We start from the raw sequence: 16,540 nt of genomic DNA on the forward strand, positions 1-16,540 counted from the left end.
TTATTAATCCCTCGGGTGGGTTCCTCTGGGAAATTCAATAAGAACTGCTTATTAATTAGCTTATTTATTTATTGGAGGGATGTAGGATGTTCAGCTCATGAAGAGAGAGAAAAATTCCTTCATTGCTTGCAGGCTACCTTTGGTACTATCAGCTGCACTGGCCCTACGTTACAGATTTATGACTAATATGGTGCTCTGGGAGCAGTTTGTAGGATGGATATATGACAGAGGTGTTTTGAATTTGTCAGCAACCTGGAGCCATTCAAAGGTGGAAAATATCTTTAGACCTTTTCTTCAAACCATCTGCCTGCTATCACCTACAATTTATCACCCTAACCCTAACCCTAAAAGCACCACACAGCTTCAAGAGGCCTGCGTCAATAATATGACCTGGCTTCCTGCTCTGGGTCAATAAAACTACAGGAGTGGTGAGAGTAAAGCAAACTGGTAAAGCTGTGGGTTGGCGTTATTCTGGGGTCAAACCATATCCTGACCAGTATTTTCCTTATATGCCTGCCCTCTGTCCGATCCTATTGTATCACAACAAGCAGTTACCTTATTGTAACCTAACTAGAGATGGACCGATCCGATATTACGTATCGGTATCGGTCCGATACTGACCTAAATTACTGGATCAGATATTGGAGAAAAATAAAAAATGTAATCCGATCCATTAAATATCACGAAAGCACCTCACAAAACTTGCAACACGCCGTAACTCACCTCAGAACGTTAGCACGTTGGAGCAGTATGCATCACGTGATAGAGCGGCTGTGGCATGCGGGACCTGTGGTGGTCTGGATAGCATGTGGAGCTTCACTAGCAACCCGGCATTTCATCTCCGACAAAGTTATCCCGAGAGAAGTAAAGCAAGTGTGTAAGTCCATCTCTGAATGTTTGTAAAGCATTCCTGCGTTAAGCTTAACAAGCGACTGCCTCTTCTTGCTGCTACTTCAATCATGAAACTGCTTAACGATCAGCTGATCGGCTTTTCTGTCGCGAGTCCGTCTCTCTGGTTTGTTTTTGGCCCACTTTGCACCAGAAAGAGGAAACCAGCGGCTGAACAACAGAAGCACGTTTAAGCTTGATCAGCTGTTGTTAGAATGTATTTAATATTACTTTCTACTCGAGGATCTTTTTCTACATAGCTGACGCTGGTAACTGTGCAGGGGCGGATCTAGCAAAGTTTAGCCAGGGGGGCCGATAGGGCATTAACAGGGAAAAGGGGGCACAAAGACATACTTTTCTTTCTTACTCTCATTTAAAATGTCGAGCTTTTAATAAATAATTATCTGACACCCAAAGTTTTAATTTGATGCAAAATGAATAGAAGTCCATTACTGTATATAGTAACTATTAAGTCTAATATATATACCCTAGTAAGCTATAGTACTTTTTCCTTTGGGAAGGTACCATCTGTGCAGTCTGCAATTCTGTTGAAGAAAGATGTTGAATCTATTTAATATTTCTTGAAAAATAATTGATTTCTGTGCATTTTTTTCACACTGCATCAAATTAAGGTTGATTACGTCGATTAAGCATCATGAGGTGGAGCGTGAGGGGTGGTTCCCTATTTTTTATTTATTTATTTTTGTTGTTGCTGGGAGTTGGAACCCTATTAGTTAGGTTGCTTAATATTTATGCTAAGTACTCTTTCAAATACCAGAATAGGGAGGATGGTGTAGGTTTAAGTTTATTAGATTGATCAGTATTGCTGAACTATGAAATAATTTTTTTTGCATACAGGTATAACAGAATAGCTTTAGTGTAGTTGTTGTTTTAAACTTGAGTATGAACTTGTACAAAATGCAGCAAGATATTTAAAAAACAGTTTTGTTGATTAAAAAACACTATATCGGATTCATATCGGTATCGGCAGATAACCAAATTTATGATATCGGTATCGGTATCGGACATAAAAAAGTGGTATCGTGCCATCTCTAAACCTAACCTATGCCCTTACCTCACATAAGGCAGTTGTATAAAAACCTTTTTGAAGGGAAGAGCAGCAGGCTTGATCAAAGCTGCAAAGTTCAGTAGAAACCTGCTCCTACATATAGTAAATGCTAAATGTGGGGCGACCGTGGGTCAAGAGTTGGGAGTTCGCCTTGTAATCGGAAGGTTGCCGGTTCGACCCCCGGCTCGGACAGTCTCGGTCGTTGTGTCCTTGGGCAAGACACTTCACCTACCGCCTACTGGTGTTGGCCAGAAGAGCCGATGGCGCAATATGGCAGCCTCGCTTCTGTCAGTCTCCCCCAGGGCAGCTGTGGCTACAACTGTGGCTTGCCTCCACCAGTGTGTGAATGGGTGGATGACTGGGTGTGTAAAGCGCCTTGGGGTCCCTAGGCAGGACTAGTAAAAGCACTATACAAATACTGGCCATTTACCATATAGTAAGTGAACATGTTTTCCCTTGTTTGAAATTATTGTTATTCCTTACTGAGTAAAGGCTATCTGCTGTTGCCACTATTAGATACTACACTAATGACTGCATATGGAAATAATCTAGACCATTTCATTTCTTATCACTGTGTGTTTTTTCTATTAATGGTGGTAACTGATGACAAATTATATGCTGCCAATTTCATGATGTACTAATCGCAATTTCAACAAAGGGAGAGCAATTACTGAACATACAGCCTCTCTGGGACTGCAAAACATCCCCTTTTCTTTGTCCTTGAGAGTCTTTAATGAATCTTAATGAATGAAGGGGGATTTTGAAAATGAATTTATTCACAGTGGCTGAGGGATGAAGTGGCAAGAAAGAAGCCCAGTTGACGAATTATGCGCAAGGCCAAGCTAATAGTGTAATTGTGTATGTTCCATCTCTCCAAGGGAGGCCAAATTTCACGTGCGTCCAGAGCTGCTGCTGGCACACACTGCTGTTTAATGCAGCAGCTGTAGCACAGTACAAGCAGTTTCCCACGTTCGTTAAAATCAGGCTCTGCGATGCCACATAAGTTAGCCATTTGGTTTCAAACCTTTTTCATTTTCTTCATGCCTATGGCTATAAGCCGTATGTTTTTTTGTTTTCATGGACTTGTCCCCCAGATGACCTCAGATCCTTGCATATGGGATTCTAGAAAATATGCCTGAAGGGATTTAATAAAAAAGAGGGGTCACTATTGAACAGTATGGCTTTCACATTTTCACACAAGTATCAAGTGACTTGTAAAAGGAGTTTCTCTCTGCTGTGCTCTCTGGATGAAATGTTTGTAGAAAATGAGCTTGAGAGAAAAATCTGACAACTTCCAAGTTGCAAAAATATTTGCTCAGCTTTAATTTTACGACAACACAGGATCATGAAGCACACTGTAAGAGGAACTTGCACAATTCACACAGAACTACTATGTGGTTGATTTACAGTTGAATGGTGTCAGATGTTTGGCTGCACAGACTCTCTGCTTTTTATATTTTATCTCTGCTGTCTGGAAAAGAATGTGAAGGCATTGTTGATATGATATGATATATCACTGAAGAAAAAGTATCCTATTTCTCTTTGGTAACGCTGGTATATTGTAGATGATGCAACAATCCAATCATGATTTATCACTCCACAGGCAAAGCTAATAAGAGCTGGATGGCAAAAAACAGCTGAAGTTAGCATGGTAAATCTGGAACAGGTCAACAAATCCTTTTTTTTTTTGCATATAAATATAAATTAAAATGATGTTCAGGATATGAGTAAGGATCTCTTTTCTGCTCTCCTAATATTTTCATGAGACAGTTTTGGCTCTTAAACTAAAACTCTAGAAACATGAAAAAAAGAAATAAAAGAAAGGTGGTTGGCTGTAATAATAAGCAGCACATGGATAAATTGCCAAAATCTGTGGTTTTCCCTTAAATGTCAGTGACATTAAAATAAACGAGCATACTAAAAGGTGCTCATGTGGCCTTAAGATTGTTTACGATTCAGAACAAAAGTGACACGCTGCTTATCTTTGGTTGGCTGTATTACACAAATAAATTAGAATAAAATCCAGTGAGAAGTCAAGAGAGCTCACAAACTGTCATATTCTGGAGAAATAAATCCAGTTTGCTATCAAATTAAAGTTTTGACTTTGGGAATATAACCCAGTCATGAGACTACACGCCAGTGTATTCCTGCTGCTGACTTTCATCAGAAAGGGCAACAATGTGGATGCAAAAAGGATGATGATGATGTTTGTATGACAGACAAGGATGCTAGAGATCTGCTGTTGTAACCTCTAGAAGGATCAACTGAAAGATGAACAAGTAGAAGTAGTTCAGGAGTCTAAGGACTGCATGGTCAGCAGTAATTGCGTCAATGAAAATGTAAAAAGCATCAGCATAGCAAAGCAGTTTCATAGCACTGATTAAAATTCCGATATTAGGATAATAGTCATAGAAAGGCCCACAGCCATGCTTTCTGTATGTGGGAGTCAACCAACAGGATCAATCATCCTAACCAATATGGTTATGACCATAACTACCTAACAGGATGCAAGTGTATGTTTATTTCAAGCTATCACATCATTTTACATCTGAAATAAATATCAGTACTGTGAATCTTATGTTAATAACCTGTTTGTTGACTAGCTTGAGACATTAACACATCATAAATGAAGCTGATGGGGCTCTTTATGAGTAGAGGGGGAATGTAAACATTCTTTAAATGAACACTACAATCCAGAGAAATGCTCTGAGTGAAATCTGAGCAATAAGTATGAAAGCCTGTTTCCGCCACAAAAAAAACAAAACAAGTATCCATAACTCAAAATTTTGACTTATTAACTAGAAATTTCGAGTTACTTCTCTCAAAATTTTGAGTTAATTACTCGAAATTTCGAGTTAGCTCTGCCAATCAGTAATCTACGTGAATGAGGTCACTTTCTTGTTACCCGGAAGCATATGGCGCAGAGTAACGCTCTCTCAAAACGGGATTGCAACAAAATGGCGCTTTCGCGAGTACGTTTGCCGATAGTAACGCAATGTGATTTAGCTAATGACACGAGGATTTCATCATTTTTTCAGCTAATACTGGTAGCTTAGCTGTAGCATTTGTACCTGAGGACTTCAGCTTCTGGGTAACAAGGAACTGACGTCATTCATGTAGATTACTGATTGGCAGCGCTAACTTGAAATTTCGAGTTACCTTTCTCAAAATTTTGAGTTAATAAGTCGAAATTTCGAGAAAATAACTCGAAATTTCGAGTTATGGATCCTTTTTTTCCCTTTAGTGGTGGAAACGGGCTTCCATAAATAAAAGCAGTGATTCTTGCGTCTTGTGGAAGAATGGACGCCTTGCCAGGGTGTTAGCCCATCGGTCTTTAGCTAATAATTTCAGTGAACAAATAAACTAAATATGTTTATTTTTTGTTTGGAAATCTGCCACAGATAGAGAGCAATAACATTAACATTTGGTCTGCACAGTGTGTTGCTGCAAGAAATCTTTGTCCTCAAATAATCTTTCGTCTATTTATGATTCAGCAGCATCAATCCCACAACAACATAATCAGCCCCAAAATATCCTGAATTGATCTGCTTTCGTCATTTTTTTCTCTAATCAGTGTGGTTAAGCTTTTTTTTCCCAACCAGAAAAATGCCAAATGGTGTAATCCTAGCAGTGCAATCCTCTCAGAATGGTGACGTGTTGTGCAGATTGTCTGAGGGATCAGTGAGGAGCGGAGGCAGGCATCTCCTGAGGTCACTCTAAACTTTGCAGGCGTTATGTGACGTGCAGAACATTAATGAACAGGGATTTATCTGCATGCATTTATCTCTCTACAGGCATTTTCTACAAATTAGCTGTGGAAGTCCTGTGCTTCCATCGTATTAAGTAGTAAAGCCCAACAACCTTTATTCTTCCAGTGGTGCTACATACCTTTATAAAGCCCACAAACTTCAGCAATGCAATTAAAATAATATTTGAAAGAAGAGTTTGACTGGAAGTATAATGCTATTTTCATGCTCCAAAAAACCCCAAATATTCATCTGACCCATCTTTGCATAAATATTAAACATGCAGACATGTTGTATATCAACTGACTGTTAACACAAATATCTACTCAGTCACATGACAGCATGTGGCATGGTTGCTGTTGCCAGATGGGCTGGTCTCAGCCTTTCAGTAACTTTTGGTCTACTGGGATTTACTCAGACAGCCATCTCGAAGGTTTCGAGTGAACAGTCAAAAAAAGAAAATATCTAGTGAGCAGTAGTTCCCTGTGCCTTGTTGATGCCAGAGGTCAGTGGTCAGACTGCTTCGAGCTGACCGGAAGACGGCAAGTGTTTCCAGCCTCATATTACCAAAGCATACCTAACCTCTTCAGCCCCAAGCCTAACTGATCTCCTGCCTTTTGCCCCTGTATCAGGGGCGTTGGGGCTTAAGAGGTTAAGTGTCTTACATATCAGATTGTTCAAGGAGCTTGGAATGAAAGTGACTGGACTTCTTTAAGTTTTGCAAAGTAATATTAAAATAATAAAATAATTGAATTGAATTAAAGAGTTGTACCTTCAGAGGGCTGTTGAGCCACTACTAATCATGTGTCTCAACACATGAGCAAAGAAAAAAAAGGCATGGGTCATTATCACCAGAGGTTTCAGGTGAAACCATTGTGAGAACTTGCCTCACTTTATCATGTGACCTACTGAGATCACCTGATTTATGATGGGGATGTACAGCTGAGTTTTGTCCTATCCAGGTGTCTCATCTGTGACATGTATTTATGGAGCGGCCGTTTGGTTTCTCCTGTGTAGAGGTCTGAGCACTCCTCGCTTGGGATGAACTAGTCTTTGTCTGAGGGTGTGGCTTTGTTTTGTCATGCTTGGAGAAAAGTCCCCATGACTTTCTCTGATAAACATGCCACGTGATGGATGACAATGTTGTTCTGTTTGCCATTCTGTTTCTCCCTAGTTGGTGTCTGACCTTGTTTCCTGTGCATCTTTGCTGGTTTGATTAAAGGCCCAGTTGGGATAACCACATTTTAAGAGCTTTCTTTATTTTCCCTCCCTGCTCCTTACAATGACCTGGGTGACTGCTAAGTAACACAAATACATATCAGACTGTTTTCATTTCAGCATCTAAAATGAAAATAGATCAAGTAAAATGAAACTTTCAATGTAGTTTCATTATTTATTTTCAAGTATAGTTGTTATGCAAACAAAGCCCTGCAATAAACCTTTCAGTGTACGCCTCACAACGTGGATATCCCAGTGGTCTGAAATGTGATTTCTCTGATTCACATCCATCAGATTATTGTTGTTGGAAGCATTTCAATGCATTTCTTCCTGGGCTGGATTTTATTACACTGTTCGGGCCTGTAAAGTGTGACTCAGTCCGTCCTGCAGCTCTGTTATAGGTATTTACTGAAGCAATCCTGCTGTGCTGGCTACTGACCAACAGATGGCGACATAGACTGTGTCTGTCAGTTCTTTGACTTTTGAATTTTTACATTTTGTAATTAGAGGGGTTTATTGTGTACACGGGTATTGTGCTAAGTCCTCAGTAAGTGTGTAGGTGACAAATTTAATTCAATTTAAATTAATAAAATACGAACCCTTAATCCCTATAGCAGTGAGAACTGGTGCTGTGGCTTGGATGCACTGGTCCCCTAAAGGAAATGGGTCAGTGAAAATCAATATATAGTCAATCTAGGTGATTGTCTACATGAATCCTGTGACCTTCCCAATGGAAGTCATGCTTCAACTACAGGGATCCCGGAATGCATGTTTTTCCTGCATAAAGGATTTTGTTTCGGTGTCCTCGAAAAGTTTTAAGCCACCCCAAAAGAAAATCCAGTTATAGACCGGATTTGGTCATTCGATTGCATACGATGGAACAGAAGAGATCACTGTTTATCTAATTGGCAGAACTAACTAGAAAATGTACCAAATTGTGTCAAATAAGATAACACACACATTGTCTTTAATGTGCGAGGACCAGCCACTCTTACAGCCAGGGGTAGTCACCTCCCCAAAGGAAAGAGCCTGTATGAAAATAAAATGAATCACATGTGACAGCCTTTGCAGTCACCAGATCACTACCTAACTGGATACCTTTAGGAGATTTTGTACCAGTGCATTAGACAACAATCTCCACTTTTTCAACAAAAAACACTAAATGAAGAATTATCTTGTAAAAGCATAGACTTCCAGACGTTTGGAGAGTCTATGCTGAGGCCCGTTGAAGCTGTTCTGATGAAAAGTTGTCGCCCAACACTTAATGTTGCCTTTTGCTTTGTCACCTGCAGCAGTTGCTTCTCTTCCTGCATTTTTGTCCAACTATCCGAAAAATTGTTTTTTTTTTATCTGCTTTCTTTGAGATTCTGACTTGATGTTCTTACCGTTTCGCTCTCATTACATCTCGTCTGGGAGGATTCTTGGAATTGATATTAGCATAATGCTGTGAGAAATGTTCCTGAGAAGTATTTTATTGTTGTGCTGCTTCATGACGTACCAAAAGGGCCGATACCCACAAAGCCTTATTTCATCACCATAGGCAGTAATATTTACGATTATTAATATTATAACTAATCCGCAATGTACAGTTTTTGGTTATTTTCATGATCTGCATTAGAAAGTCAAATCCCTCAGTGGATATAAATAAACCATGATGCTGAAGAAGATCAATATTTTCTGTTGCAGCATCGTACCATTTTTGGTCTTATTTTGTCAGATGTAAACTGGAGCAGCTGTGGTGCTTGAACCTGATGCAAGCACGCAAGAAGCATTGCTGCACATGGATTACGTGATCAGCAACTCTGTTATCTAAATTGTTATCAAATGGAAGGGAGGGGAAATCAAGTTTAAAAAGAAATATTTCATAGTTAATTTATAGTGACACTATAATACTCCTGAAAGCCTGGTAAAACAAAGATCCAAAAGTACAGCATCATTTAACTCGTTTCAGAGTTGATTAATTTTAGGGACTGAAGGGAGGTCTGCGGTCTAACCATGAGTTTGGAATTAACCGCAGGCTTTCCTGTCAGACCAAAGGTGAAACGGAAATAATCCGGCACGGCAAACATCAACATTTACGAGCAGGTCCAGGGCCAACTACAGATTTCACAAATGTTTAAAAACATCTTTCCTAATGACTGGCTTAAAGCCTTATGTAACCTCGGCACCACACAGTAATCACAGTCATATTTTTTGTGCAGTGCTGTTGCCACAGCGTCGGTATACTCAGATATCTCCTCAGTGGGTGGCTGCGAGGAGGAGCAGGGACCCCTGCTGCTCGCTGAGCTAAGTAGAGCCAGATTGCTGTGAGCAGCATGGGAAGAAGACAGTACGTGTGAATTATTAGATGACCCTCCAGAACAGCCAGAGACATGAAATCCTCTCCAGATGAGCCTTCTTACTCTGCAGAGAGCAGATCACAGAACCCTGGTTTCTATGGCAACAGGGAATCGTGTCTGACACGGCAAGCAGCACACGTTTTTTGAGGTGTTTTTTTTTCTTTCTCTCTGGTTCTTCGTACTTTTTAATCTTCTGTCAGACACATGCCTCCGCTGTGATGTCCTGAGAAAGGAAGGAAAGCTTCTGCAAAAGAAAAAGCACGAAAGGAGGGAAAATAGATGAATGCCCAACAACTTTAGAGCTCACCAAACAACATGTCTAATTATCTTAATCTGTAAAGAGTGTAAAAACAAAGTGCTAAATCTCCCCAAAAGACAAATAAGACAATTTGTGGTCACGATGGCTTGCATCTGTACTTTATTTAGGCTGGTTTCAGTGGCGGAGAATATATTTCAAATGTACAGCACTGAGCTATTTCAGAAAATTTCTATTTCATTCCACTTTTTACTTCTCTATAACTGTTGACACTGCTGCATTTAGATATGGTTGTTTTCTTGAGATTGTATCAGATCAACAGCAGATAGTAGGGTGTTTAAATAAAGTTGCGATTAGACTTTATTAATCCCGAGAAGGAGATTCATAAGCCACCCACGACGATGCATCATAAAATAATTAATATTAGCCCCAACTCTTCCTGCTGCACCATTTCAGAATCAGAATCAGCTTTTTGGCCAAGCATGCATACAGGTTCATAGAATCTGACTTTCATTGCTCTAAATGTGGTGTACACATGTTCAAACAAAAAACGGATATTATGTGTCAGTGAATTTGACAGACAGTGACAAGCATCTTTTTTTATTATGGTATAGCGACGGCACACGCTGTGTTATTTGCCTGATGGGACAAATAATAGAGTCAATACTTGGCTGTAGAGTCCATATTTGTCTGATGTCTCCTAGTGAAATAAACAGGTTCCTCTTGGATTGAAGTAAATTTCATTTTAATGTTGATCCTCTTATCTAAGTGGACAGCTTTACTTCCCAACCCACTGTCATTGAGCATTTTTACACCAATGAACGAAGCCAATATCGTGTGTGTATGAACCTGAAATCAGATGAGGCAGACAATTCAATTGTTTTTAAATTTAGTACTATATTAGTCATTAAAGTGATGGAACTTGTTGAAAACAGATTAATACAGTGCATGTGTTTTATTTAAGTTTGGTATGGAGACAGCACATTAATGTTTCCTGCATGTTTTTTCCATTAGTCACAAAACATTTAAACATATTTTATTTTCATTTCAGTCTCATCAGCATCTCTACAGATGAGGCATCTGGAGAAAATGCAGTTTGACTGTGAACCTCAGTTCACTTTTCCTCAAAGGAGCGTGCAGTGTTTGTAAAACAATGCATAATGCACCCACCTGTAACAGAATGCCATTTGACATATAGGGATGTAGATTTAGGGCACACAAAGAAAATAGCAAGTAGCTGAATGTCAAATTATTTGTAAGGTAGTGATTATTTTAAATATTTTCTATGCATATACCGTGTAAAGCATAAGGCTTTCCAGTACCAAATAACATGAAATATGGGAAATGCTTTAAAGAACAGTAGCAGTGGAGGTTACTTCACAAATACCAACCTGTTATTGCAGCGCTGGTGCAGTTCAAATCCACAAACATCCAAATATACGAGTTTGATGATGGGACATCTGACTCAGAATGACTCAGTCCTGGAGCAGCGGCTACATCACTTGGATTGAATGATGAGAACAATGCTGTGTTCCAGGTTCATGCACTGAATTCTAGCCAAATTGGATAAGTCATAGTGGATTCATTCAGTGCGCTTTGTCACAAGTATGTTGTCTCATCAATAGCCTGAGTAAACCCAATAAAGTAGAAATTCAGCTAAAAAGAAGAGTCATCTGTCAGAAATGTATTTTCTTTGCCAGGTGAACTACTTTCAAACAGAAAAAACTCTTTGAACAAGCCTTAATTAATTTTTACTGCTTATGTTCTTATCCAGGCTCAAAGAATCTGTTTAAGGAGGGTAAACCTATTAGGAAAGTCATTCTGAGTCACTGAAATGGCTCATTATTTGTTATCTTCACGTTCCTGTTGTAAATGATGTTTTAATGCAGGAATGTGTCTGCATCATAAACCCAAACTGGGAGCTGGTTCCATAGTAGAGGAGGGCTCTGTCTCCCATTTTACTTTTAAAAAATCTAGGACATACAAGTAAAGTCCATTACACACCATTGCAAAAAAGCAATACAAGCTTGCGAATTTGATTTCATTGCATTTTTGTGAAGAATTCATCCCCATAAAACTCAGCGTGAAAAACTGAAGCCTATATCAAGCGATGATGAGCTGCCCCTGGTGCTTGTAAACATGAAAAATGAAGAAACTGATATTCTGGGTTCATCCAGTTATCACGAGAAGGCAGCAGCAGGGAGAATTTCATGATTTGATCCAGAAGTTGAAACTGTAACATTTGTTTCCAAATGCAGTGATCGGTAGAAAAAAGAAAAGTAATCACATGGATTTTATGTAAAATACAACAGGTTTTATGTGTCCGATGTGTAAAGTCTGCAGTCTGAGTAAGATAAGATAAGATAAGATAAGATAAGATAAGATAAGACTTTATTGATCCCACAACGGGGAAATTTTTGCGTCACCTCAGCTCAGGTACAGATATATGAAGGAAATACAAAAATACAAATAAGTACAATCAATGAAAAAAGTAAGATAATACACTATATACAATGGTAGCATACCCAGTATGTGATTATGGATATAGTTGGAAATATGGAAGACATAAACTATATAGCTTGGAAGGTCATGGAAGGTCCATTATGCATGAAGTGGTGACCGTGGATGTTCACAGTGTCCAGTGACTTATGACATCGTGATTGAGGAGTTAGAGTCTAACTGCTGTTGGGATGAATGATCTGCGAAAGCGCTCCTTCCTGCAGTGAGGGTGTTTCAGTCTCTGATTAAAGGAGCTGCTCAGCCCACTCACATACTCATGCAGTGGGTGATGTGGGTTGTTCATGATGGATGTCAGCTTTACTAACATCCTCCCCTCACCAACCACCTCCACAGACTCCAGGGGACATCCCAGCACGGAGCTAGACCTCCGCACCAGTTTGTCAATCCTGCTTCTGTCCCTGTCCGTGCATCCACTCCCCCAGCAGGCCACTGCATAGAAAAGGGCAGATGCTACCACAGTGTCATAGAATGTCCTTAACAGAGTCCTGCAGACTCCGAAGGACCTCCTCAGCAGGTGGAGTCGACTCTGGCCCTTCTTATACAGGATGTCTGTATTTGTAGTCCAGTCCAGTTTATTGTTGAGGTGAACACCCAGGTACTTATAAGAGTCCACTATCTCAATGTCTTTCCCTTGGATGTTCACCGGTGTTGTAGGGGGTGACTTCCTCCTTAAGTCTATGATCATCTCCTTTGTCTTGCCGGCGTTGATTTGAAGTACATTGGTCTCACACCAGCCAACAAAGTCACTGATGACCCCCCTGTATTCCTGATCATTCCCGTCTGATACGCATCCAATGATGGCTGTATCATCTGAGAACTTCTGTATATGGCAATCGTCCGAATTATAACAGAAGTCTGAAGTGTAAAGGCTGAACAAGAAAGGTGAGAGAACCGTGCCCTGTGGTGCCCTCGTGCTGCAGATTACCACCTCGGACACACAGTCATGGAGCCTCACATACTGTGGCCTGTTGGTAAGGTAGTCGATGGTCCATGCAGTCAGCTGTTTGCCTACTCCGGCTCCCTCCAGCTTCCCTCTCAGTAGTGCGGGTTGGATGGTGTTGAAAGCACTGGAGAAGCAGTGGAGAAGCGCTCTGTTGGGATAACATCTAAAAGTTCCCTAAAATCTGACGTCTGCTCATCCAAAATTTTATATCTGGGAAGTAGGATTATAAATTCAGTGTGTCCATCTGTCTGCATGGATGGATAGGCTGGAGCCTATCCAAGCTGTAATAGCACGGGAGGTTCACTAGTCTATTCTCACCAACCGCCAATTTAGAATCCCCAGTTAACGTAACATGAATGTCTTTGGACTTTGTGAGGAAGCATGAGTGCCTGGAGGCAACCCACACAGACACGGGACATCCAAACTACCCACAAAGGGATCAGAGTGGGTCACAACATCATTATTGTGAATTTGCATCCATTGAGGCTTTCGTAACAGCTCCATGACAGATTAATGTAGTCACATTGTTCTAAAGGTGAAGGCCCTGTGGTGGTGCTTGAAAGTGCAATAATGGTGATATATTTTGCTTATATAAATATAACAAGGAGTAAGTAGATATTAGACCTCAAAGAGATATTTCTATTTCAGTCTGTGAAGGTTCTCAGTCATCCAGGTCATCGTAGTCAAAGGAGCTTGCAAAGAAAAACATCTGGACTTCTTTAAGTTGCTTGAAGACGTTTCACCTCTCATCCGAGAAGCTTCTTCAGTTCTAAGGTCAAATGGTGGAGAGTCCCAGATATAACCTAGTGGGAGTATCCCCCCACAGAGGGACAAAAGGACCCCCTGATGATCCTCTAATCGCCTGAGCCAAGGTGTGTAACTGGGTGTGGGTCCCAATCAGCCAGAGTTTCGGGTGTGTTCATTGTGAAACCTGGCCCCACCTTATCATGCGAATTCCTGAGGTCAGATGGCCCAGGATGTGAGTGGGTGTTAAGGCGTCTGGGAAGGGATCTCAAAACTGGATTATAGATGGCAGAGAGTTGGTGTCGTAAACCCCCGCCTCTGTTCAAAGATGGTCGCTCACAGTGGACATAGATGGCTTCTTTCACTCCTCTTTCAAACCATCTGTCCTCTCTGTCCAAAATGTGAACATTGGCATCCTCGAAAGAGTGTCCTTTATCCTTAAGATGCAGATGGACTGCTGAGTCTTGTCCTGTGGAGGTGGCTCTTCTGTGTTGTGCCATGCGCTTGTGAAGTGGCTGTTTGGTCTCTCCAATGTAGAGGTCTGAGCATTCCTCGCTGCACTGTACAGCATACACCACATTGTTAAGCTTGTGTTTTGGCGTTTTGTCTTTCGGGTGAACCAGTTTCTGTCTGAGCGTGTTGCTGGGTCTGAAATACACTGGGATGTCATGCTTGGAGAAAACTCTCCTGAGTTTCTCTGATACACCGGCTACATAGGTGATGACAATGTTGTTGCGTCTGTCCTTCTTATCCTCCCTCGCTGGTGTCTGGTCTTCTTTTCTGTGCCTCTTTGCTGACTTTAAGAACGCCCATTTAGGATAGCCACACGTTTTGAGTGCTTCCTTTACATGTGTGTGTTCCTTCTTTTTTCCTTCAGGCTTAGAGGGAACATGATCTGCCCGGTGGTGTAGGGTCCTAATTACTCCAAGTTTGTGTTCCAGAGGGTGATGGGAGTCAAAGAGGAGGTACTGGTCCGTGTGTGTGGGCTTCCGGTAAACTTCGATGTTGAGTTTGCCGTTCTCTTCAATGTGCACGGCGCAGTCCAGGAAAGGCAAACTGTTGTCCTTTGTGTCCCTGGTGAACTTGATGTTTTTATCCACGGCGTTAATGTGCGCAGTGAAGGATTCCACTTCTTGTGTCTTGATTTTGACCCAGGTGTCGTCCACATATCTGTACCAGTGGCTGGGTACTCTTTCTTTGAAAGAGCCAAGAGCCTTCCTTTCCACTTCCTCCATGTAAAGGTTGGCTACAATAGGTGACACGGGGGAGCCCATGGCACAGCCATGTTTTTGTCTGTAAAAGCCTTCGTTGTATTTGAAATATGTAGTGGTGAGGCAGAGGTCTAACAGTGTGCAAATCTGATCGGGTGTGAAGTTGGTCCTGTCCTCCAAGGAGCTGTCTTCTTGTAGTCGTTTTCTGACAGTCTCCACGGCCTCCGTGGTGGGTATGCAAGTGAAGAGAGAGACTACATCAAAGGACACCATGGTTTCATCTGGATCCAGGGTAAGTTTCTGGACCTTGTCGGTGAAGTCGGTGGAGTTCTTGATGTGGTGTGGGGTGTTCCCCACGAGAGGCGCAAGGATGGTAGCAAGGTGTTTAGCAATGTTGTAAGTGGCTGAGTTTATGCTACTGACTATGGGTCTGAGTGGGACAGCTTCCTTGTGGATCTTAGGAAGTCCATAGATGCAGGGTATGGCATCCCCTGCGTAAAGGCAGTGATATGTAAGGCGGTCAATAATTTTGTCCTTTTCAAAGTCTTGAAGGCAAGCTATAACTTTCTTTTTGTAGCTGCTTGTGGGGTCTCGCTTTAGGGCTTCGTAGGTATTGTTGTCACTGAGGAGAGTAGTGATCTTTGTACGGTAATCTGTAGTGTTTAGGACCATGGTGCATTTTCCCTTATCAGCTGGTAAAACAGTGATGTTGTGGTCTTTGCTCAGGGAAGTGACGGCCTTCTTTTCCTGTATTGTGAGGTTGGATGGAGGGACTTTGGCACTGGAGAGCGTGGCTGAGACTTTCATCCTGATTTGCTCTGCTTCTGTCTGTGATAATTTATTAATCCGTATGGCAGATTCTGTGGCTGTGATGAGGTCCACTATGGGCAACTGTTGTGGAGAAATGGCAAAATTGAGTCCTTTGGCTAATACTCTCTTTTCAGGTTCAGTGAGAATCCTGTCTGAAAAGTTCTTAACCCATTTCTCCTGACTGACATCAGGTGTGTTTTCTTCTCTGGGTTGTGTAGGTTCAGGATGAGGAGTGTGTGTTTTTGAAAGCAAGGTGTGAACATGTTCCCTCTAAGCCTGAAGGAAAAAAGAAGGAACACACACATGTAAAGGAAGCACTCAAAACGTGCGGCTATCCTAAATGGGCGTTCTTAAAGTCAGCAAAGAGGCACAGAAAAGAAGACCAGACACCAGCGAGGGAGGATAAGAAGGACAGACGCAACAACATTGTCATCACCTATGTAGCCGGTGTATCAGAGAAACTCAGGAGAGTTTTCTCCAAGCATGACATCCCAGTGTATTTCAGACCCAGCAACACGCTCAGACACAAACTGGTTCACCCGAAAGACAAAACGCCAAAACACAAACTTAACAATGTGGTGTATGCTGTACAGTGCAGCGAGGAATGCTCAGACCTCTACATTGGAGAGACCAAACAGCCACTTCACAAGCGCATGGCACAACACAGAAGAGCCACCTCCACAGGACAAGACTCAGCAGTCCATCTGCATCTTAAGGATAAAGGACACTCTTTCGAGGATGCCAATGTTCACATTTTGGACAGAGAGGACAGATGGTTTGAAAGAGGAGTGAAAGA

Source organism: Aulonocara sp. 'chitande type north' Nkhata Bay, linkage group LG20 (assembly GCF_057382095.1).
Source record: "Aulonocara sp. 'chitande type north' Nkhata Bay isolate Kocher_YH1m ecotype deep benthic linkage group LG20, A_spYH_male_GT1.1, whole genome shotgun sequence".
In the NCBI taxonomy this organism is placed as follows: Eukaryota; Metazoa; Chordata; class Actinopteri; order Cichliformes; family Cichlidae; genus Aulonocara; species Aulonocara sp. 'chitande type north' Nkhata Bay.